Source organism: Miniopterus schreibersii, assembly GCF_964146895.1.
Source record: "Miniopterus schreibersii genome assembly, chromosome: 8".
NCBI classification, from domain to species: Eukaryota; Metazoa; Chordata; class Mammalia; order Chiroptera; family Miniopteridae; genus Miniopterus; species Miniopterus schreibersii.
In genome coordinates this window covers 32,715,729-32,738,389 of record NC_138109.1, presented here as the reverse complement: position 1 = coordinate 32,738,389, position 22,661 = coordinate 32,715,729, and the positions used below count along the sequence as shown (strand labels likewise).

Here is a 22,661-nt window from a genome sequence, read left to right as displayed (position 1 = left end):
GGTTAGGGTTAGGATCGGACCTAGGGTTAGGGTTACGTTGAGGGCTAGTGTTAGAGAGACGGTTAGGGTTAGGATCGGACCTAGGTTTAAGGTTATATTAAGGGCTAGGGTTAGAGAGACCTTTAGGGTTAGGATTGGACCTAGGGTTAGGGTTATGTTGAGGGCTAGGGTTAGAGAGACGGTTAGGGTTAGGATCGGACCTAGGGTTAGGGGTATGTTGAGGGCTAGAGTTAGAGAGACGGTTAGGGTTAGGATCGGACCTAGGGTTAAGGTTATATTAAGGGCTAGGGTTAGAGAGGCGGTTAGGTTTAGGATTGGACCTAGGGTTAAGGTTATGTTGAGGGGTAGGGTTAGAGAGACGGTTAGGGTTAGGATTGGACCTAGGGTTAGGGTTATATTAAGGGCTAGGGTTAGAGAGACGGTTAGGGTTAGGATTGGACCTAGGGTTTGGGCTATTTTGAGGGCTAGGGTTAGAGAGACGGTTAGGGTTAGGATTGGACCTAGGGTAAGGGTTATGTTGAGGGCTAGGTTTAGAGAGACGGTTAGGGTTAGCATTGGACCTAGGGTTAGTGTTATGTTCAGGGCTAGGGTTAGAGAGACGGTTAGGGTTAGGATTGGACCTAGGGTTAGGGTTATGTTGAGAGCTAGGGTTAGAGAGACGGTTAGTGTTAGGATCGGACCTAGGGTTAGGGTTATGTTGAGGGCTAGGGTTAGAGAGACGGTCAGGGTTAGGACCGGACCTAGGGTTAGGGTTATGTTGAAGGATAGGGTTAGAGAGACGGTTAGGGTTAGGATCGGACCTACGGTTAGGGTTATGTTGAGGGCTAGGGTTAGAGAGTCGGTTAGGGTTAGGATTGGACCTAGGGTTAGGGTTATGTTGAGGGCTAGGGTTAGAGAGACGGTCAGGGTTAGGATTGGACCTAGGGTTAGGGTTATGTTGAGGGCTAGGGTTAGAGAGACGGTTAGGGTTTGGATTGGACCTAGGGTTAGGGTTATGTTGAGGGCTAGGTTTAGAGAGACAGGGTTAGGATTGGACCTAGGGTTAGGGTTATGTTCAGGGCTAGGATTAGAGAGACGGTTAGGGTTAGGATTGGACCTAGGGTTAGGGTTAGGTTGAGGGCTAGGGTTAGAGAGACGGTTAGGGTGAGGATTGGACGTAGGGTTAGGGTTACGTTGAGGGATAGGGTTAGAGAGACGGTTAGGGTTAGGATTGGACCTAGGGTTAGGGTTATGTTGAGGGCTAGGGTTAGAGAGACGGTTAGGGTTAGGTTTGGACCTAGGGTTAGGGTTATGTTGAGGGCTAGGGTTAGAGAGACGGTTAGGGTTAGGATTAGACCTAGGGTTAAGGTAAGGTTGAGGGCTAGGGTTAGAGAGACAGTTAGGGTTAGGATTGGACCTAGGGTTAGTGTTAGGTTGAGGGCTAGGGTTAGAGAGACGGTTAGGGTTAGGATTGGACCTAGGGTTAGGGTTATGCTGAGGGCTAGGGTAAGAGAGACGATTAGTGTTAGGATTGGATCTAGGGTTAGGGTTATGTTGAGGGCTAGGGTTAGAGAGACGGTTACGGTTAGGATTGGACCTAGGGTTAGGGTTATGTTGAGGGCTAGGTTTAGAGCGACGGTTAGGTTTAGGATTGGACCTAGGGTTAGAGTTATGTTGAGGGCTAGGGTTAGAGAGACCGTTAGGGTTAGGATTGGACCTAGGGTTAGGGTTATGTTGAGGGCTAGGGTTAGAGAGACGGTTAGGGTTAGGATCGGACCTAGGGTTAGGGGTATGTTGAGGGCTAGAGTTAGAGAGACGGTTAGGGTTAGGATCGGACCTAGGGTTAGGGTTATGTTGAGGGCTAGGGTTAGACAGGCTGTTAGGGTAAGGATCGGACCTAGGGTTAGGGTTATGTTGAGGGCTAGGGTTAGAGAGACGGTTAGGGTTAGGATCGGACCTAGGGTTAGGGTTACGTTGAGGGCTAGTGTTAGAGAGACGGTTAGGGTTAGGATCGGACCTAGGTTTAAGGTTATATTAAGGGCTAGGGTTAGAGAGACCTTTAGGGTTAGGATTGGACCTAGGGTTAGGGTTATGTTGAGGGCTAGGGTTAGAGAGACGGTTAGGGTTAGGATCGGACCTAGGGTTAGGGGTATGTTGAGGGCTAGAGTTAGAGAGACGGTTAGGGTTAGGATCGGACCTAGGGTTAGGGTTATGTTGAGGGCTAGGGTTAGAGAGACGGTTAGGGTAAGGATCGGACCTAGGGTCAGGGTTATGTTGAGGGCAAGGGTTAGAGAGACGGTTAGGGTTAGGATCGGACCTAGGGTTAGGGTTATGTTGAGGGCTAGTGTTAGAGAGACGGTTAGGGTTAGGATCGGACCTAGGGTTAAGGTTATATTAAGGGCTAGGGTTAGAGAGGCGGTTAGGGTTAGGATTGGACCTAGGGTTAGGGTTATGTTGAGGGGTAGGGTTAGAGAGACGGTTAGGGTTAGGATTGGACCTAGGGTTAGGGTTATATTAAGGGCTAGGGTTAGAGAGACGGTTAGGGTTAGGATTGGACCTAGGGTTCGGGTTATTTTGAGGGCTAGGGTTAGAGAGACGGTTAGGGTTAGGATTGGACCTAGGGTAAGGGTTATGTTGAGGGCTAGGTTTAGAGAGACTGTTAGGGTTAGCATTGGACCTAGGGTTAGTGTTATGTTCAGGGCTAGGGTTAGAGAGACGGTTAGGGTTAGGATTGGACCTAGGGTTAGGGTTATGTTGAGGGCTAGGGTTAGAGAGACGGTTAGTGGTAGGATCGGACCTAGGGTTAGGGTTATGTTGAGGGCTAGGGTTAGAGAGACGGTCAGGGTTAGGATCGGACCTAGGGTTAGGGTTATGTTGAAGGATAGGGTTAGAGAGACGGTTAGGGTTAAGATCGGACCTAGGGTTAGGGTTATGTTGAGGGCTAGGGTTAGAGAGTCGGTTAGGGTTAGGATTGGACCTAGGGTTAGGGTTATGTTGAGGGCTAGGGTTAGAGAGACGGTCAGGGTTAGGATTGGACCTAGGGTTAGGGTTATGTTGAGGGCTAGGGTTAGAGAGACGGTTAGGGTTTGGATTGGACCTAGGGTTAGGGTTATGTTGAGGGCTAGGTTTAGAGAGACAGGGTTAGGATTGGACCTAGGGTTAGGGTTATGTTCAGGGCTAGGATTAGAGAGACGGTTAGGGTTAGGATTGGACCTAGGGTTAGGGTTAGGTTGAGGGCTAGGGTTAGAGAGACGGTTAGGGTGAGGATTGGACCTAGGGTTAGGGTTACGTTGAGGGATAGGGTTAGAGAGACGGTTAGGGTTAGGATTGGACCTAGGGTTAGGGTTATGTTGAGGGCTAGGGTTAGAGAGACGGTTAGGGTTAGGTTTGGACCTAGGGTTAGGGTTATGTTGAGGGCTAGGGTTAGAGAGACGGTTAGGGTTAGGATTAGACCTAGGGTTAAGGTAAGGTTGAGGGCTAGGGTTAGAGAGACAGTTAGGGTTAGGATTGGACCTAGGGTTAGTGTTAGGTTGAGGGCTAGGGTTAGAGAGACGGTTAGGGTTAGGATTGGACCTAGGGTTAGGGTTATGCTGAGGGCTAGGGTAAGAGAGACGATTAGTGTTAGGATTGGATCTAGGGTTAGGGTTATGTTGAGGGCTAGGGTTAGAGAGACGGTTAGGGTTAGGATTGGACCTAGGGTTAGGGTTATGTTGAGGGCTAGGTTTAGAGAGACGGTTAGGTTTAGGATTGGACCTAGGGTTAGAGTTATGTTGAGGGCTAGGGTTAGAGAGACCGTTAGGGTTAGGATTGGACCTAGGGTTAGGGTTATGTTGAGGGCTAGGGTTAGAGAGACGGTTAGGGTTAGGATCGGACCTAGGGTTAGGGGTATGTTGAGGGCTAGAGTTAGAGAGACGGTTAGGGTCAGGATCGGACCTAGGGTTAGGGTTATGTTGAGGGCTAGGGTTAGACAGGCTGTTAGGGTAAGGATCGGACCTAGGGTTAGGGTTATGTTGAGGGCTAGGGTTAGAGAGACGGTTAGGGTTAGGATCGGACCTAGGGTTAGGGTTACGTTGAGGGCTAGTGTTAGAGAGACGGTTAGGGTTAGGATCGGACCTAGGTTTAAGGTTATATTAAGGGCTAGGGTTAGAGAGACCTTTAGGGTTAGGATTCGACCTAGGGTTAGGGTTATGTTGAGGGCTAGGGTTAGAGAGACGGTTAGGGTTAGTATCGGACCTAGGGTTAGGGGTATGTTGAGGGCTAGAGTTAGAGAGACGGTTAGGGTTAGGATCGGACCTAGGGTTAGGGTTATGTTGAGGGCTAGGGTTAGAGAGACGGTTAGGGTGAGGATCGGTCCTAGGGTCAGGGTTATGTTGAGGGCAAGGGTTAGAGAGACGGTTAGGGTTAGGATCGGACCTAGGGTTAGGGTTATGTTGAGGGCTAGTGTTAGAGAGACGGTTAGGGTTAGGATCGGACCTAGGGTTAGGGTTATATTAAGGGCTAGGGTTAGAGAGGCGGTTAGGGTTAGGATTGGACCTAGGGTTAAGGTTATGTTGAGGGGTAGGGTTAGAGAGACGGTTAGGGTTAGGATTGGACCTAGGGTTAGGGTTATATTAAGGGCTAGGGTTAGAGAGACGGTTAGGGTTAGGATTGGACCTAGGGTTCGGGTTATTTTGAGGGCTATGGTTAGAGAGACGGTTAGGGTTAGGATTGGACCTAGGGTAAGGGTTATGTTGAGGGCTAGGTTTAGAGAGACGGTTAGGGTTCGCATTGGACCTAGGGTTAGTGTTATGTTCAGGGCTATGGTTAGAGAGACGGTTAGGGTTAGGATTGGACCTAGGGTTAGGGTTATGTTGAGGGCTAGTGTTAGAGAGACGGTTATTGTTAGGATCGGACCTAGGGTTAGGGTTATGTTGAGGGCTAGGGTTAGAGAGACGGTCAGGGTTAGGATCGGACCTAGGGTTAGGGTTATGTTGAAGGATAGGGTTAGAGAGACGGTTAGGGTTAGGATCGGACCTAGGGTTAGGGTTATGTTGAGGGCTAGGGTTAGCGAGTCGGTTAGGGTTAGGATTGGACCTAGGGTTAGGGTTATGTTGAGGGCTAGGGTTAGAGAGACGGTCAGGGTTAGGATTGGACCTAGGGTTAGGGTTATGTTGAGGGCTAGGGTTAGAGAGACGGTTAGGGTTTGGATTGGACCTAGGGTTAGGGTTATGTTGAGGGCTAGGTTTAGAGAGACAGGGTTAGGATTGGACCTAGGGTTAGGGTTATGTTCAGGGCTAGGATTAGAGAGACGGTTAGGGTTAGGATTGGACCTAGAGTTAGGGTTAGGTTGAGGGCTAGGGTTAGAGAGACGGTTAGGGTGAGGATTGGACCTAGGGTTAGGGTTACGTTGAGGGATAGCGTTAGAGAGACGGTTAGGGTTAGGATTGGACCTAGGGTTAGGGTTATGTTGAGGGCTAGGGTTAGAGAGACGGTTAGGGTTAGGTTTGGACCTAGGGTTAGGGTTATGTTGAGGGCTAGGGTTAGAGAGACGGTTAGGGTTAGGATTAGACCTAGGGTTAAGGTAAGGTTGAGGGCTAGGGTTAGAGAGACTGTTAGGGTTAGGATTGGACCTAGGGTTAGTGTTAGGTTGAGGGCTAGGGTTAGAGAGACGGTTAGGGTTAGGATCGGACCTAGGGTTAGGGGTATGTTGAGGGCTAGGGTTAGAGAGACGGTTAGCGTTAGGTTCGGACGTAGGGTTAGGGGTATATTGAGGCCTAGGGTTAGAGAGACGGTTAGGGTTAGGATCGGACCTAGGGTTAGGGTTATGTTGAGGGCTAGGGTAGAGAGACGGTTAGGGTTAGGATTGGACTTAGGGTTAAGTTTATATTAAGGGCTAGGGTTAGAGAGACGGTTAGGGTTAGGATTGGACCTAGGGTTAGGGTTATGTTGAGGGCTAGGTTCAGAGAGACGGTTAGGGTTAGCATTGGACCTAGGGTTAGAGTTATGTACAGGGCTAGGGTTAGAGAGACGGTTAGGGTTAGGATTGGACCTAGGGTGAGGGTTATGTTTTGGGCTAGGGTTAGAGAGACAGGGTTAGGATTGCACCTAGGGTTAGAGTTATGTTGAGGACTAGGGTTAGAGAGACGGTTAGGGTTAGGATTGGACCTAGGGTTAGGGTTATGTTGAGGACTAGGGTTAGAGAGACGGTTAGGGTTAGCATTGGACCTAGGGTTAGAGTTATATACAGGGCTAGGGTTAGAGAGACGGTTAGGGTTAGGATTCGACCTAGGGTTAAGGTTATGTTGAGGGCTAGGTTTAGAGAGACGGTTAGTGTTAGGATCGGACCTAGGGTTAGGGTTATGTTGAGGGCTAGGGTTAGAGAGACGGTCAGGGTTAGGATCGGACCTAGGGTTAGGGTTATGTTGAACGATAGGGTTAGAGAGACGGTTAGCGTTAGGTTCGGACGTAGGGTTAGGGGTATATTGAGGCCTAGGGTTAGAGAGACGGTTAGGGTTAGGATCGGACCTAGGGTTAGGGTTATGTTGAGGGCTAGGGTAGAGAGACGGTTAGCGTTAGGTTCGGACGTAGGGTTAGGGGTATATTGAGGCCTAGGGTTAGAGAGACGGTTAGGGTTAGGATCGGACCTAGGGTTAGGGTTATGTTGAGGGCTAGGGTAGAGAGTCGGTTAGGGTTAGGATTGGACTTAGGGTTAAGTTTATATTAAGGGCTAGGGTTAGAGAGGCGGTTAGGGTTAGGATTGGACCTAGGGTTAAGGTTATGTTGAGGGGTAGGGTTAGAGAGACGGTTAGGGTTAGGATTGGACCTAGGGTTAGGGTTATGTTGAGGGCTAGGTTCAGAGAGACGGTTAGGGTTAGCATTGGACCTAGGGTTAGAGTTATGTACAGGGCTAGGGTTAGAGAGACGGTTAGGGTTAGGATTGGACCTAGGGTTAGGGTTATGTTGAGGGCTAGGGTTAGAGAGACAGGGTTAGGATTGCACCTAGGGTTAGAGTTATGTTGAGGACTAGGGTTAGAGAGACGGTTAGGGTTAGGATTGGACCTAGGGTTAGGGTTATGTTGAGGACTAGGGTTAGAGAGACGGTTAGGGTTAGCATTGGACCTAGGGTTAGAGTTATGTACAGGGCTAGGGTTAGAGAGACGGTTAGGGTTAGGATTCGACCTAGGGTTAAGGTTATGTTGAAGGCTAGGTTTAGAGAGACGGTTAGTGTTAGGATCGGACCTAGGGTTAGGGTTATGTTGAGGGCTAGGGTTAGAGAGACGGTCAGGGTTAGGATCGGACCTAGGGTTAGGGTTATGTTGAACGATAGGGTTAGAGAGACGGTTAGGGTTAGGATTGGACCTAGGGTTAGGGTTATGTTGAGGGCTAGGGTTAGAGAGACGGTTAGGGTTAGGATTGGACCTAGGGTTAGGGTTATGTTGAGGGCTAGGGTTAGAGAGACGGTTAGGGTTAGGATTGGACCTAGGGTTAGGGTTAGGTTGAGGGCTAGGGTTAGAGAGACGGTTAGGGTGAGGATTGGACCTAGGGTTAGGGTTAGGTTGAGGGCTAGGGTTAGAGAGACGGTTAGGGTTAGGATTGGACCTAGGGTTAGGGTTATGTTGAGGGCTAGGGTTAGAGAGACGGTTAGGGTAAGGATCGGACCTAGGGTCAGGGTTATGTTGAGGGCTAGGGTTAGAGAGACGGTTAGGGTTAGGATCGGACCTAGGGTTAGGGTTATTTTGAGGGCTAGTGTTAGAGAGACGGTTAGGGTTAGGATCGGACCTAGGGTTAAGCTTATATTAAGGGCTAGGGTTAGAGAGGCGGTTAGGGTTAGGATTGGACCTAGGGTTAAGGTTATGTTGAGGGGTAGGGTTAGAGAGACGGCTAGGGTTAGGATTGGACCTAGGGTTAGGGTTATATTAAGGGCTAGGGTTAGAGAGACGGTTAGGGTTAGGATTGGACCTAGGGTTCGGGTTATGTTGAGGGCTAGGTTTAGAGAGACGGTTAGGGTTAGGATTGGACCTAGGGTTAGGGTTATGTTGAGGGCTATGTTTAGAGAGACGGTTAGGGTTAGTATTGGACCTAGGGTTAGAGTTATGTTCAGGGCTAGGGTTAGAGAGACGGTTAGGGTTAGGATTGGACCTAGGGTTAGGGTTATGTTGAGGGCTAGGGTTAGAGAGAAGGTTAGTGTTAGGATCGGACCTAGGGTTAGGGTTATGTTGAGGGCTAGGGTTAGAGAGACGGTCAGGGTTAGGATCGGACCTAGGGTTAGGGTTATGTTGAAGGATAGGGTTAGAGAGACGGTTAGGGTTAGGATCGGACCTAGGGTTAGGGTTATGTTGAGGGCTAGGGTTAGAGAGTCGGTTAGGGTTAGGATTGGACTTAGGGTTAGGGTTAGGTTGAGGGCTAGGGTTAGAGAGACGGTTAGGGTTAGGTTTGGACCTAGGGTTAGGGTTATGTTGAGGGCTAGGGTTAGAGAGACGGTTAAGGTTAGGATTGGACCTAGGGTTAGGGTTATGTTGAGGACTAGGGTTAGAGAGACGGTTAGGGTTAGGATTGGACCTAGGTTTAGGGTTAGGTTGAGGGCTAGGGTTAGAGAGACGGTTAGGGTTAGGATTGGACCTAGGGTTAGGGTTATGATGAGGGCTAGGGTAAGAGAGACAAGTAGTGTTAGGATTGGATCTAGGGTTAGGGTTATGTTGAGGGCTAGGGTTAGAGAGACGGTTAGGGTTAGGATTGGACCTAGGGTTAGGGTTATGTTGAGGGCTAGGGTTTGAGAGACGGTTAGGGTTAGGATTGGACCTAGGGTTAGGGTTAGGTTGAGGGCTAGGGTTAGAGAGACGGTTAGGGTTAGGATCGGACCTAGGGTTAGGGGTATGTTGAGGGCTAGAGTTAGAGAGACGGTTAGGGTTAGGATCGGACCTAGGGTTAGGGTTATGTTGAGTGCTAGGGTTAGAGAGACGGTTAGGGTAAGGATCGGACCTAGGGTTAGGGTTATGTTGAGGGCTAGGGTTAGAGAGACGGTTAGGGTTAGGATCGGACCTAGGGTAAGTGTTAGGTTGAGGGCTAGGGTTAGAGAGACGGTTAGGGTTAGGATTGGACCTAGGGTTAGGGTTATGTTGAGGGCTAGGGTTAGAGAGACAGTTAGGGTTAGGATTGGACCTAGGGTTAGGGTTATATTAAGGGCTAGGGTTAGAGAGGCGGTTATGGTTAGGATTGGACCTAGGGTTAAGGTTATGTTGAGAGGTAGGGTTAGAGAGACGGTTAGGGTTAGGATTGGACCTAGGGTTCGGGTTATGTTGAGGGCTAGGGTTAGAGAGACGGTTAGGGTTTCATTGGACCTAGGGTTAGAGTTATGTTCAGGGCTAGGGTTAGAGAGACGGTTAGGGTTAGCATTGGACCTAGGGTTAGGGTTATGTTGAGGGCTAGGGTTAGAGAGACAGGGTTAGGTTTGGACCTAGGGTTAGGGTTATGTTGAGGACTAGGGTTAGAGAGACGGTTTGGGTTAGGATCGGACCTAGGGTTAGGGTTATGTTGAGGGCTAGGGTTAGAGAGACGGTTAGGGTTAGGGTCGGACCTAGGGTTATTGTTATGTTGAGGGCTAGGGTTAGAGAGACGGTTAGGGTTAGGGTCGGACCTAGGGTTAGGGTTATGTTGAGGGCTAGGGTTAGAGAGACGGTTAGGGTTAGGATCGGACCTAGGGTTAGGGTTATGTTGAGGGCTAGGGTTAGAGAGATGGTTAGGGTTAGGATCGGACCTAGGGTTAGGGTTATGTTGAGGGCTAGGTTTAGAGGGACGGTTAGGGTTAGGATCGGACCTAGGGTTAGGGTTATGTTGAGGGCTAGGGTTAGAGAGACTGTTAGGTTTAGGATCTTACCTAGGGTTAGGGTTATGTTGAGGGATAGGGTTAAAGAGACGGTTAGGGTTAGGATCGGACCTTGGGTTAGGGTTATGTTGAGGGCTAGGGATAGAGAGACGGTTAGGGTTAGGATCGGACTTAGGGTTAGGGTTATGTTGAGGGCTAGGGTTAGAGAGACAGTTAGGGTTAGGATCGAACCTAGGGTTATGGTTATGTTGAGGGCTAGGGTTACGGAGACGGTTAGGGTTAGGATCGGACGTAGGGTTAGGGTTATGTTGGGGGCTAGGTTTAGGGAGACATTTAGGGTTCGGATCGGACCTAGGGTTAGGGTTATGTTGAGTGCTACGGTTAGAGAGATGGTTAGGGTTAGGATCGGACCTAGGGTTAGGGTTATGTTGAGGGCTAGGGTTAGAGAGACGGTTAGGGTTAGGATCGGACCTAGGGTTAGGGTTATGTTGAGGGCTAGGGTTAGAGAGACGGTTAGGGTTAGGATCGGACCTAGGGTTAGGGTTATGTTGAGGGCTGGGGTTAGAGAGACGGTTAAGGTTAGGATCGGACCTAGGGTTAGGGTTATGTTGAGGGCTAGGGTTAGGGAGACGGTTAGGGTTAGGATCGGACCTAGGGTTAGGGTTATGTTGAGGGCTAGGGTTAGAGAGACGGTTAGGGCTAGGATCGGACCTAGGGATAGGGTTATGTTGAGGGCTAGGGTTAGAGAGACGGTTAGGTTTAGGATCGGACCTAGGGTTAGGATTATGTTGAGGGCTAGGGTTAGAGAGACGGTTAGGGTTAGGATCGGACCTAGGGTTAGGGTTGTGTTGAGGGCTAGGGTTAGAGAGACGGTTAGGGTTAGGATCGGACCTAGGGTTAGGGTTATGTTGAGGGCTAGGGTCAGAAAGACGGTTAGGGTTAGGATCGGACCTACGGGTAGGGTTATGTTGAGGGCTAGGGTTAGAGAGACGGTTAGGGTTAGGATCGGACCTAGGGTTAGGGTTATGTTGAGGGCTAGGGTTAGAGAGGCGGTTAGGGTTAGGATCGGACCTAGGGTTAGGGTTATGTTGAGGGCTAGGGTTAGAGAGGCGGTTAAGGTTAGGATCGGAGCTAGGGTTAGGGTTATGTTGACGGCTAGGGTTAGAGAGGCGGTTAGGGTTAGGATCGGACCTAGGGTTAGGGTTATGTTGAGGGCTAGGGTTAGAGAGAAGGTTAGGGTTAGGATCGGACCTAGGATTAGGGTTATGTTGAGGGCTAGGGTTAGAGAGACGGTTAGGGTTAGGATCGGACCTAGGGTTAGGGTTATGTTGAGGGCTAGGGTTAGAGAGACGGTTAGGGTTAGGATCGGACCTAGTGTTAGGGTTATGTTGAGGGCTAGGGTTAGAGAGGCGGTTAGGGTTAGGATCGGACCTAGGGTTAGGGTTATGTTGAGGGCTAGGGTTAGAGAGACTGTTAGGGTTATGATCGGACCTAGGGTTAGGGTTATGTTGAGGGCTAGGGTTATAGAGACGGTTAGGGTTAGGATCGGACCTAGGGTTAGGGTTATGTTGAGGGCTAGGGTTAGAGAGACGGATAGAGTAAGGATCGGACCTCGGGTTAGGGTTATGTTGAGGGCTAGGGTTAGAGAGACGGTTAGGGTAAGGATCGGACCTAGGGTTAGGGTTATGTTGAGGGCTAGGGTTAGAGAGATGGTTAGGTTTAGGATCGGACCTAGGGTTAGGGTTATATTGAGGGCTAGGGTTAGAGAGACGGTTAGGGTTAGGATCGGACCTAGGGTTAGGGTTATTTGAGGGCTATGGTTAGAGAGACGGTTAGGGTTAGGATCGGACCTAGGGTTAGGGTTATGTTGAGGGCTAGGGTTAGAGAGACGGTTAGGGTTAGGATCGGACCTAGGGTTAGGGTTATGTTGAGGGCTAGGGTTACAGAGACGGTTAGGGTTAGGTTCGGACCACGGGTTAGGGTTATGTTGAGGGCTAGGGTTAGAGAGACGGTTAGGGTTAGGATAGGACCTCGGGTTAGGGTTATGTTGAGGGCTAGGGTTAGAGAGACGGTTAGGGTTAGGATCGGACCTAGGGTTAGGGTTATGTTGAAGGCTAGGGTTAGAGAGACGGTTAGGGTAAGGATCGGACCTAGGGTTAGGGTTATGTTGAGGGCTAGGGTTAGAGAGACGGTTAGGGTTAGGATCGGTCCTAGGGTTAGGGTTATGTTGAGGGCTAGGGTTAGAGAGACGGTTAGGGTTAGGATCGGACCTAGGGTTAGGGTTATGTTGAGGGCTAGGGTTAGAGAGACGGTTAGGGTTAGGATCGGACCTAGGGTTAGGGTTATGTTGAGGGCTAGGGTTAGATAGACAGTTAGGGTTAGGATCGTACCTAGGGTTACGGTTATGTTGAGGGATAGGGTTAAAGAGACGGTTAGGGTTCGGATCGGACCTAGGGTTAGGGTTATGTTGAGGGCTAGGATTAGAGAGACGGTTAGGGTTAGGATCGGACCTACGGGTAGGGTTATGTTCAGTGCTAGGGTTAGGGTGACGGTTAGGGTTAGGATCGGACCTAGGGTTAGGGTTATGTTGAGGGCTAGGGTTAGAGAGAAGGTTAGGGTTAGGATCGGACCTAGGGTTAGGGTTATGTTGAGGGCTAGGGTTAGAGAGGCGGTTAGGGTTAGGTTCGGACCTAGGGTTAGGGTTATGTTGAGGGCTAGGGTTAGAGAGGCGGTTAGGGTTAGGATCGGAACTAGGGTTAGGGTTATGTTGAGGGCTAGGGTTAGAGAGACGGTTAGGGTTAGGATCGGACCTAGGGTTAGGGTTATGTTGAGGGCTAGGGTTAGAGTGACGTTTAGGGTTAGGATCGGACCTTGGGTTAGGGTTATGTTGAGGGCTAGGGTTAGAGAGACGGTTAGGGTTAGGATCGGACCTAGGGTTAGGGTTATGTTGAGGGCTAGGGTTAGAGAGACGGTTAGGGTTAGGATCGGACCTAGGGTTAGGGTTATGTTGAAGGCTAGGGTTAGAGAGACGGTTAGGGTAAGGATCGGACCTAGGGTTAGGGTTATGTTGAGGGCTAGGGTTAGAGAGACGGTTAGGGTTAGGATCGGTCCTAGGGTTAGGGTTATGTTGAGGGCTAGGGTTAGAGAGACGGTTAGGGTTAGGATCGGACCTAGGGTTAGGGTTATGTTGAGGGCTAGGGTTAGAAAGACGGTTAGGGTTAGGATCGGACCTACGGGTAGGGTTATGTTGAGGGCTAGGGTTAGAGAGACGGTTAGGGTTAGGATCGGACCTAGGGTTAGGGTTATGTTGAGGGCTAGGGTTAGAGAGGCGGTTAGGGTTAGGATCGGACCTAGGGTTAGGGTTATGTTGAGGGCTAGGGTTAGAGAGGCGGTTAAGGTTAGGATCGGAGCTAGGGTTAGGGTTATGTTGACGGCTAGGGTTAGAGAGGCGGTTAGGGTTAGGATCGGACCTAGGGTTAGGGTTATGTTGAGGGCTAGGGTTAGAGAGAAGGTTAGGGTTAGGATCGGACCTAGGGTTAGGGTTATGTTGAGGGCTAGGGTTACAGAGACGGTTAGGGTTAGGATCGGACCTAGGGTTAGGGTTATGTTGAGGGGTAGGGTTAGAGAGACGGTTAGGGTTAGGATCGGACCTAGTGTTAGGGTTATGTTGAGGGGTAGGGTTAGAGAGACGGTTAGGGTTAGGATCGGACCTAGTGTTAGGGTTATGTTGAGGGCTAGGGTTAGAGAGATGGTTAGGGTTAGGATCGGACCTAGGGTTAGGGTTATGTTGAGGGCTAGGGTTACAGAGACGGTTAGGGTTAGGATCGGACCTAGGGTTAGGGTTATGTTGAGGGGTAGGGTTAGAGAGACGGTTAGGGTTAGGATCGGACCTAGTGTTAGGGTTATGTTGAGGGGTAGGGTTAGAGAGACGGTTAGGGTTAGGATCGGACCTAGTGTTAGGGTTATGTTGAGGGCTAGGGTTAGAGAGATGGTTAGGGTTAGGAACGGACCTAGGGTTAGGGTTATGTTGAGGGCTAGGATTAGAGAGGCGGTTAGGGTTAGGATCGGACCTAGGGTTAGGGTTATGTTGAGGGCTAGGGTTAGAGAGACGGTTAGGGTTATGATCGGACCTAGGGTTAGGGTTATGTTGAGGGCTAGGGTTATAGAGACGGTTAGGGTTAGGATCGGACCTAGGGTTAGGGTTATGTTGAGGGCAAGGGTTAGAGAGACGGATAGAGTAAGGATCGGACCTCGGGTTAGGGTTATGTTGAGGGCTAGGGTTAGAGAGACGGTTAGGGTAAGGATCGGACCTAGGGTTAGGGTTATGTTGAGGGCTAGGGTTAGAGAGATGGTTAGGTTTAGGATCGGACCTAGGGTTAGGGTTATATTGAGGGCTAGGGTTAGAGAGACGGTTAGGGTTAGGATCGGACCTAGGGTTAGGGTTATTTGAGGGCTATGGTTAGAGAGACGGTTAGGGTTAGGATCGGACCTAGGGTAGGGTTATGTTGAGGGCTAGGGTTAGAGAGACGGTTAGGGTTAGGATCGGACCTAGGGTTAGGGTTATGTTGAGGGCTAGGGTTACAGAGACGGTTAGGGTTAGGTTCGGACCTCAGGTTAGGGTTATGTTGAGGGCTAGGGTTAGAGAGACGGTTAGGGTTAGGATAGGACCTCGGGTTAGGGTTATGTTGAGGGCTAGGGTTAGAGAGACGGTTAGGGTTAGGATCGGACCTAGGGTTAGGGTTATGTTGAAGGCTAGGGTTAGAGAGACGGTTAGGGGAAGGATCGGACCTAGGGTTAGGGTTATGTTGAGGGCTAGGGTTAGAGAGACGGTTAGGGTTAGGATCGGTCCTAGGGTTAGGGTTATGTTGAGGGCTAGGGTTAGAGAGACGGTTAGGGTTAGGATCGGACCTAGGGTTAGGGTTATGTTGAGGGCTAGGGTTAGAGAGACGGTTAGGGTTAGGATCGGACCTAGGGTTAGGGTTATGTTGAGGGCTAGGGTTAGAGAGACAGTTAGGGTTAGGATCGTACCTAGGGTTACCGTTATGTTGAGGGATAGGGTTAAAGAGACGGTTAGGGTTCGGATCGGACCTTGGGTTAGGGTTATGTTGAGGGCTAGGGTTAGAGAGACGGTTAGGGTTAGGATTGGACCTAGGGTTAGGGTTATGTTGAGGACTAGGGTTAGAGAGACGGTTAGGGTTAGGATTGGACCTAGGGTTAGGGTTATGTTGAGGGCTAGGTTTAGAGAGACGGTTAGGGTTAGTATTGGACCTAGGGTTAGAGTTATGTTCAGGGCTAGGGTTAGAGAGACGGTTAGGGTTAGGATTGGACCTAGGGTTAGGGTTATGTTGAGGGCTAGGGTTAGAGAGAAGGTTAGTGTTAGGATCGGACCTAGGGTTAGGGTTATGTTGAGGGCTAGGGTTAGAGAGACGGTCAGGGTTAGGATCGGACCTAGGGTTAGGGTTATGTTGAAGGATAGGGTTAGAGAGACGGTTAGGGTTAGGATCGGACCTAGGGTTAGGGTTATGTTGAGGGCTAGGGTTAGAGAGTCGGTTAGGGTTAGGATTGGACGTAGGGTTAGGGTTAGGTTGAGGGCTAGGGTTAGAGAGACGGTTAGGGTTAGGTTTGGACCTAGGGTTAGGGTTATGTTGAGGGCTAGGGTTAGAGAGACGGTTAGGGTTAGGATTGGACCTAGGGTTAGGGTTATGTTGAGGACTAGGGTTAGAGAGACGGTTAGGGTTAGGATTGGACCTAGGTTTAGGGTTAGGTTGAGGGCTAGGGTTAGAGAGACGGTTAGGGTTAGGATTGGACCTAGGGTTAGGGTTATGCTGAGGGCTAGGGTAAGAGAGACAAGTAGTGTTAGGATTGGATCTAGGGTTAGGGTTATGTTGAGGGCTAGGGTTAGAGAGACGGTTAGGGTTAGGATTGGACCTAGGGTTAGGGTTATGTTGAGGGCTAGGGTTAGAGAGACGGTTAGGGTTAGGATTGGACCTAGGGTTAGGGTTAGGTTGAGGGCTAGGGTTAGAGAGACGGTTAGGGTTAGGATCGGACCTAGGGGTAGGGGTATGTTGAGGGCTAGAGTTAGAGAGACGGTTAGGGTTAGAATCGGACCTAGGGTTAGGGTTATGTTGAGGGCTAGGGTTAGAGAGACGGTTAGGGTAAGGATCGGACCTAGGGTTAGGGTTATGTTGAGGGCTAGGGTTAGAGAGACGGTTAGGGTTAGGATCGGACCTAGGGTAAGTGTTAGGTTGAGGGCTAGGGTTAGAGAGACGGTTAGGGTTAGGATTGGACCTAGGGTTAGGATTATGTTGAGGGCTAGGGTTAGAGAGACAGTTAGGGTTAGGATTGGACCTAGGGTAAGGGTTATATTAAGGGCTAGGGTTAGAGAGGCGGTTATGGTTAGGATTGGACCTAGGGTTAAGGTTATGTTGAGGGGTAGGGTTAGAGAGACGGTTAGGGTTAGGATTGGACCTAGGGTTCGGGTTATGTTGAGGGCTAGGTTTAGAGAGACGGTTAGGGTTTCATTGGACCTAGGGTTAGAGTTATGTTCAGGGCTAGGGTTAGAGAGACGGTTAGGGTTAGCATTGGACCTAGGGTTAGGGTTATGTTGAGGGCTAGGGTTAGAGAGACAGGGTTAGGTTTGGACCTAGGGTTAGGGTTATGTTGAGGACTAGGGTTAGAGAGACGGTTTGGGTTAGGATCGGACCTAGGGTTAGGGTTATGTTGAGGGCTAGGGTTAGAGAGACGGTTAGGGTTAGGGTCGGACCTAGGGTTAGGGTTATGTTGAGGGCTAGGGTTAGAGAGACGGTTAGGGTTAGGGTCGGACCTAGGGTTAGGGTTATGTTGAGGGCTAGGGTTAGAGAGACGGTTAGGGTTAGGATCGGTCCTAGGGTTAGGGTTATGTTGAGGGCTAGGGTTAGAGAGACGGTTAGGGTTAGGATCGGACCTAGGGTTAGGGTTATGTTGAGGGCTAGGGTTAGAGAGACGGTTAGGGTTAGGATCGGACCTAGGGTTAGGGTTATGTTGAGGGCTAGGGTTAGATAGACAGTTAGGGTTAGGATCGTACCTAGGGTTACGGTTATGTTGAGGGATAGGGTTAAAGAGACGGTTAGGGTTCGGATCGGACCTAGGGTTAGGGTTATGTTGAGGGCTAGGATTAGAGAGACGGTTAGGGTTAGGATCGGACCTACGGGTAGGGTTATGTTCAGTGCTAGGGTTAGGGTGACGGTTAGGGTTAGGATCGGACCTAGGGTTAGGGTTATGTTGAGGGCTAGGGTTAGAGAGAAGGTTAGGGTTAGGATCGGACCTAGGGTTAGGGTTATGTTGAGGGCTAGGGTTAGAGAGGCGGTTAGGGTTAGGTTCGGACCTAGGGTTAGGGTTATGTTGAGGGCTAGGGTTAGAGAGGCGGTTAGGGTTAGGATCGGAACTAGGGTTAGGGTTATGTTGAGGGCTAGGGTTAGAGAGACGGTTAGGGTTAGGATCGGACCTAGGGTTAGGGTTATGTTGAGGGCTAGGGTTAGAGTGACGTTTAGGGTTAGGATCGGACCTTGGGTTAGGGTTATGTTGAGGGCTAGGGTTAGAGAGACGGTTAGGGTTAGGATCGGACCTAGGGTTAGGGTTATGTTGAGGGCTAGGGTTAGAGAGACGGTTAGGGTTAGGATCGGACCTAGTGTTAGGGTTATGTTGAGGGCTAGGGTTAGAGAGGCGGTTAGGGTTAGGATCGGACCTAGGGTTAGGGTTATGTTGAGGGCTAGGGTTAGAGAGACTGTTAGGGTTATGATCGGACCTAGGGATAGGGTTATGTTGAGGGCTAGGGTTATAGAGACGGTTAGGGTTAGGATCGGACCTAGGGTTAGGGTTATGTTGAGGGCTAGGGTTAGAGAGACGGATAGAGTAAGGATCGGACCTCGGGTTAGGGTTATGTTGAGGGCTAGGGTTAGAGAGACGGTTAGGGTAAGGATCGGACCTAGGGTTAGGGTTATGTTGAGGGCTAGGGTTAGAGAGATGGTTAGGTTTAGGATCGGACCTAGGGTTAGGGTTATATTGAGGGCTAGGGTTAGAGAGACGGTTAGGGTTAGGATCGGACCTAGGGTTAGGGTTATTTGAGGGCTATGGTTAGAGAGACGGTTAGGGTTAGGATCGGACCTAGGGTTAGGGTTATGTTGAGGGCTAGGGTTAGAGAGACGGTTAGGGTTAGGATCGGACCTAGGGTTAGGGTTATGTTGAGGGCTAGGGTTACAGAGACGGTTAGGGTTAGGTTCGGACCACGGGTTAGGGTTATGTTGAGGGCTAGGGTTAGAGAGACGGTTAGGGTTAGGATAGGACCTCGGGTTAGGGTTATGTTGAGGGCTAGGGTTAGAGAGACGGTTAGGGTTAGGATCGGACCTAGGGTTAGGGTTATGTTGAAGGCTAGGGTTAGAGAGACGGTTAGGGTAAGGATCGGACCTAGGGTTAGGGTTATGTTGAGGGCTAGGGTAAGAGAGACGGTTAGGGTTAGGATCGGTCCTAGGGTTAGGGTTATGTTGAGGGCTAGGGTTAGAGAGACGGTTAGGGTTAGGATCGGACCTAGGGTTAGGGTTATGTTGAGGGCTAGGGTTAGAGAGACGGTTAGGGTTAGGATCGGACCTAGGGTTAGGGTTATGTTGAGGGCTAGGGTTAGATAGACAGTTAGGGTTAGGATCGTACCTAGGGTTACGGTTATGTTGAGGGATAGGGTTAAAGAGACGGTTAGGGTTCGGATCGGACCTAGGGTTAGGGTTATGTTGAGGGCTAGGATTAGAGAGACGGTTAGGGTTAGGATCGGACCTACGGGTAGGGTTATGTTCAGTGCTAGGGTTAGGGTGACGGTTAGGGTTAGGATCGGACCTAGGGTTAGGGTTATGTTGAGGGCTAGGGTTAGAGAGAAGGTTAGGGTTAGGATCGGACCTAGGGTTAGGGTTATGTTGAGGGCTAGGGTTAGAGAGGCGGTTAGGGTTAGGTTCGGACCTAGGGTTAGGGTTATGTTGAGGGCTAGGGTTAGAGAGGCGGTTAGGGTTAGGATCGGAACTAGGGTTAGGGTTATGTTGAGGGCTAGGGTTAGAGAGACGGTTAGGGTTAGGATCGGACCTAGGGTTAGGGTTATGTTGAGGGCTAGGGTTAGAGTGACGTTTAGGGTTAGGATCGGACCTTGGGTTAGGGTTATGTTGAGGGCTAGGGTTAGAGAGACGGTTAGGGTTAGGATCGGACCTAGGGTTAGGGTTATGTTGAGGGCTAGGGTTAGAGAGACGGTTAGGGTTAGGATCGGACCTAGGGTTAGGGTTATGTTGAAGGCTAGGGTTAGAGAGACGGTTAGGGTAAGGATCGGACCTAGGGTTAGGGTTATGTTGAGGGCTAGGGTTAGAGAGACGGTTAGGGTTAGGATCGGTCCTAGGGTTAGGGTTATGTTGAGGGCTAGGGTTAGAGAGACGGTTAGGGTTAGGATCGGACCTAGGGTTAGGGTTATGTTGAGGGCTAGGGTTAGAAAGACGGTTAGGGTTAGGATCGGACCTACGGGTAGGGTTATGTTGAGGGCTAGGGTTAGAGAGACGGTTAGGGTTAGGATCGGACCTAGGGTTAGGGTTATGTTGAGGGCTAGGGTTAGAGAGGCGGTTAGGGTTAGGATCGGACCTAGGGTTAGGGTTATGTTGAGGGCTAGGGTTAGAGAGGCGGTTAAGGTTAGGATCGGAGCTAGGGTTAGGGTTATGTTGACGGCTAGGGTTAGAGAGGCGGTTAGGGTTAGGATCGGACCTAGGGTTAGGGTTATGTTGAGGGCTAGGGTTAGAGAGAAGGTTAGGGTTAGGATCGGACCTAGGGTTAGGGTTATGTTGAGGGCTAGGGTTACAGAGACGGTTAGGGTTAGGATCGGACCTAGGGTTAGGGTTATGTTGAGGGGTAGGGTTAGAGAGACGGTTAGGGTTAGGATCGGACCTAGTGTTAGGGTTATGTTGAGGGGTAGGGTTAGAGAGACGGTTAGGGTTAGGATCGGACCTAGTGTTAGGGTTATGTTGAGGGCTAGGGTTAGAGAGACGGTTAGGGTTAGGTTTGGACCTAGGGTTAGGGTTATGTTGAGGGCTAGGGTTAGAGAGACGGTTAGGGTTAGGATTGGACCTAGGGTTAGGGTTATGTTGAGGACTAGGGTTAGAGAGACGGTTAGGGTTAGGATTGGACCTAGGTTTAGGGTTAGGTTGAGGGCTAGGGTTAGAGAGACGGTTAGGGTTAGGATTGGACCTAGGGTTAGGGTTATGCTGAGGGCTAGGGTAAGAGAGACAAGTAGTGTTAGGATTGGATCTAGGGTTAGGGTTATGTTGAGGGCTAGGGTTAGAGAGACGGTTAGGGTTAGGATTGGACCTAGGGTTAGGGTTATGTTGAGGGCTAGGGTTAGAGAGACGGTTAGGGTTAGGATTGGACCTAGGGTTAGGGTTAGGTTGAGGGCTAGGGTTAGAGAGACGGTTAGGGTTAGGATCGGACCTAGGGTTAGGGGTATGTTGAGGGCTAGAGTTAGAGAGACGGTTAGGGTTAGAATCGGACCTAGGGTTAGGGTTATGTTGAGGGCTAGGGTTAGAGAGACGGTTAGGGTAAGGATCGGACCTAGGGTTAGGGTTATGTTGAGGGCTAGGGTTAGAGAGACGGTTAGGGTTAGGATCGGACCTAGGGTAAGTGTTAGGTTGAGGGCTAGGGTTAGAGAGACGGTTAGGGTTAGGATTGGACCTAGGGTTAGGATTATGTTGAGGGCTAGGGTTAGAGAGACAGTTAGGGTTAGGATTGGACCTAGGGTAAGGGTTATATTAAGGGCTAGGGTTAGAGAGGCGGTTATGGTTAGGATTGGACCTAGGGTTAAGGTTATGTTGAGGGGTAGGGTTAGAGAGACGGTTAGGGTTAGGATTGGACCTAGGGTTCGGGTTATGTTGAGGGCTAGGTTTAGAGAGACGGTTAGGGTTTCATTGGACCTAGGGTTAGAGTTATGTTCAGGGCTAGGGTTAGAGAGACGGTTAGGGTTAGCATTGGACCTAGGGTTAGGGTTATGTTGAGGGCTAGGGTTAGAGAGACAGGGTTAGGTTTGGACCTAGGGTTAGGGTTATGTTGAGGACTAGGGTTAGAGAGACGGTTTGGGTTAGGATCGGACCTAGGGTTAGGGTTATGTTGAGGGCTAGGGTTAGAGAGACGGTTAGGGTTAGGGTCGGACCTAGGGTTAGGGTTATGTTGAGGGCTGGGGTTAGAGAGACGGTTAAGGTTAGGATCGGACCTAGGGTTAGGGTTATGTTGAGGGCTAGGGTTAGGGAGACGGTTAGGGTTAGGATCGGACCTAGGGTTAGGGTTATGTTGAGGGCTAGGGTTAGAGAGACGGTTAGGGCTAGGATCGGACCTAGGGATAGGGTTATGTTGAGGGCTAGGGTTAGAGAGACGGTTAGGTTTAGGATCGGACCTAGGGTTAGGATTATGTTGAGGGCTAGGGTTAGAGAGACGGTTAGGGTTAGGATCGGACCTAGGGTTAGGGTTGTGTTGAGGGCTAGGGTTAGAGAGACGGTTAGGGTTAGGATCGGACCTAGGGGTAGGGTTATGTTGAGGGCTAGGGTCAGAAAGACGGTTAGGGTTAGGATCGGACCTACGGGTAGGGTTATGTTGAGGGCTAGGGTTAGAGAGACGGTTAGGGTTAGGATCGGACCTAGGGTTAGGGTTATGTTGAGGGCTAGGGTTAGAGAGGCGGTTAGGGTTAGGATCGGACCTAGGGTTAGGGTTATGTTGAGGGCTAGGGTTAGAGAGGCGGTTAAGGTTAGGATCGGAGCTAGGGTTAGGGTTATGTTGACGGCTAGGGTTAGAGAGGCGGTTAGGGTTAGGATCGGACCTAGGGTTAGGGTTATGTTGAGGGCTAGGGTTAGAGAGAAGGTTAGGGTTAGGATCGGACCTAGGATTAGGGTTATGTTGAGGGCTAGGGTTAGAGAGACGGTTAGGGTTAGGATCGGACCTAGGGTTAGGGTTATGTTGAGGGCTAGGGTTAGAGAGACGGTTAGGGTTAGGATCGGACCTAGTGTTAGGGTTATGTTGAGGGCTAGGGTTAGAGAGGCGGTTAGGGTTAGGATCGGACCTAGGGTTAGGGTTATGTTGAGGGCTAGGGTTAGAGAGACTGTTAGGGTTATGATCGGACCTAGGGTTAGGGTTATGTTGAGGGCTAGGGTTATAGAGACGGTTAGGGTTAGGATCGGACCTAGGGTTAGGGTTATGTTGAGGGCTAGGGTTAGAGAGACGGATAGAGTAAGGATCGGACCTCGGGTTAGGGTTATGTTGAGGGCTAGGGTTAGAGAGACGGTTAGGGTAAGGATCGGACCTAGGGTTAGGGTTATGTTGAGGGCTAGGGTTAGAGAGATGGTTAGGTTTAGGATCGGACCTAGGGTTAGGGTTATATTGAGGGCTAGGGTTAGAGAGACGGTTAGGGTTAGGATCGGACCTAGGGTTAGGGTTATTTGAGGGCTATGGTTAGAGAGACGGTTAGGGTTAGGATCGGACCTAGGGTTAGGGTTATGTTGAGGGCTATTGTTAGAGAGACGGTTAGGGTTAGGATCGGACCTAGGGTTAGGGTTATGTTGAGGGCTAGGGTTACAGAGACGGTTAGGGTTAGGTTCGGACCACGGGTTAGGGTTATGTTGAGGGCTAGGGTTAGAGAGACGGTTAGGGTTAGGATAGGACCTCGGGTTAGGGTTATGTTGAGGGCTAGGGTTAGAGAGACGGTTAGGGTTAGGATCGGACCTAGGGTTAGGGTTATGTTGAAGGCTAGGGTTAGAGAGAAGGTTAGGGTAAGGATCGGACGTAGGGTTAGGGTTATGTTGAGGGCTAGGGTTAGAGAGACGGTTAGGGTTAGGATCGGTCCTAG

The 22,661-nt window shown here is 50.2% G+C and overlaps 1 protein-coding gene across 3 annotated transcripts in view; it reads left to right on the top strand.

Moving 5' to 3' along the window:
* The window catches only part of GLIS1 (GLIS family zinc finger 1), a 442,963-nt gene that overhangs the window by 104,975 nt on the left and 315,327 nt on the right, over positions 1-22,661 (top strand). The window lies entirely within an intron of this gene.